The sequence below is a fragment of the Protobothrops mucrosquamatus genome, unplaced genomic scaffold (assembly GCF_001527695.2).
Source record: "Protobothrops mucrosquamatus isolate PMUCROS unplaced genomic scaffold, P.Mucros_1.0 scaffold1414, whole genome shotgun sequence".
NCBI classification, from domain to species: Eukaryota; Metazoa; Chordata; class Lepidosauria; order Squamata; family Viperidae; genus Protobothrops; species Protobothrops mucrosquamatus.
In genome coordinates, this window is record NW_015387599.1 from 1 (window position 1) to 1,520 (window position 1,520).

The window sequence follows — 1,520 nt, forward strand, 5'->3', positions numbered from 1 at the left end:
CCTGAGATCTCTCACTAAATAAGACATGTTTTGTGGAAGCCCACTAGATGATGCTGAGTTCTTATTTCTATCAACCCTAGGCAACATGTTTAATGATCAGGGCTGATTGAATTGGAATTAGAAACGTTCCACAAGAAAAAAGGATGAAGCAAAACAAACTAAAGGAATATATAAAATTATTCTCAATTTGCTGCTTGGTGATTTATTGTGTTCTTTCTGGTAGTAGAACATTGGTTTACAGAGGACTAGAGACTCATCTTTATTCAGCAATTATTCTGGCTTCTAAAACTTTGCTGCACAGTTCATAGCATTGCCTCAAGGACAGAAGCATATATTTAAAAAATGGCCAGAGATGTCCCAACTGCTAACTAAGTATCTGCTTATGTTAACTGCTACTAGGTGTGGGCAGAGAAGATACTCAAAGATACTCAATACTCTAGCACATAACTATGAGGACTGTTCAGGGTTTCTCACTGGATCTCTCAAAGGCCTTGAAGTGTCAATGGAACACCTGTCTGCACCATTAAAAGTGGCCGTCTCTTTTCACACAGTAGCGGAAGCAGTCACAGGAAACAGCAGCTTTTGAGAATACTACAACTACACTGTTATGTACCACCAACCCCTTTGGGAAACCAAATAAAAAGTGCTGTCTAATAAGTATGTGTTGTTTGAGCAGAGGTTGGATTCCCCTTTGTTAAAATTTAGAGCATAACTCAAAACATACCGTTTTACCCATACCTTTTAGAATTATGCTTGTTTATTTCTTCGATTTATAAACTTATCACCATATATGGGTATTAAAATAAAAATAATCATTTTGCAATTAGGTAGATCATTACTTCAAACTTACTTATTTGTATTCAATCCCAATTTTGCTTCAAGGACTTTAATTACATGCTCATTTTCTTTATGGGAAATAAATGTCTGAAAAAGAGAAGACACACTGCATATAGATACCATTTTTTTCAGATAACAGAGTTATATGAGATTAGATAAGTATCATTTGATTACTGGCATTACATTTTCTAACATAAAACAAATTTATGTAACAAAGACTGAAGGGAAGCCTTTATCTGTCAGATACAGTTGCTCTACCTTCATTCTGTGTTCTTCACCCACCCATGGAGTCTAACAAAATCTGAAGATCCCTTTAAAAATGAGACCACAAGAGGAGGGAATCTTATAAAGATGATTACTAAAAATCTTGTGGAGAGGTGACAGCATGGCTCTATCTGCAAAAACTGGGAATATAAGGAATTCACTTTGAAATTTCATTAGCTATTAGCAGTTTTTCAATAAATATACAAGGTAGCCCTCGGCTTACAGGGGTGTCCAAACTTTTTTCAAAGAGGGCCAGATTGGATGAAGTGAACGTGCTGGAGGGCCGAACATTTTTCCGAACATTCTTTGAACCATTACAATTAAATGCAAATGAATTATTTTATGCCTCTTTCCTCTCCCTCTCTTTCCTCTTTCTCTCTCTCTCTCTCTCTCTCTCTCTCTCTCTCTCTCTCTCTCTC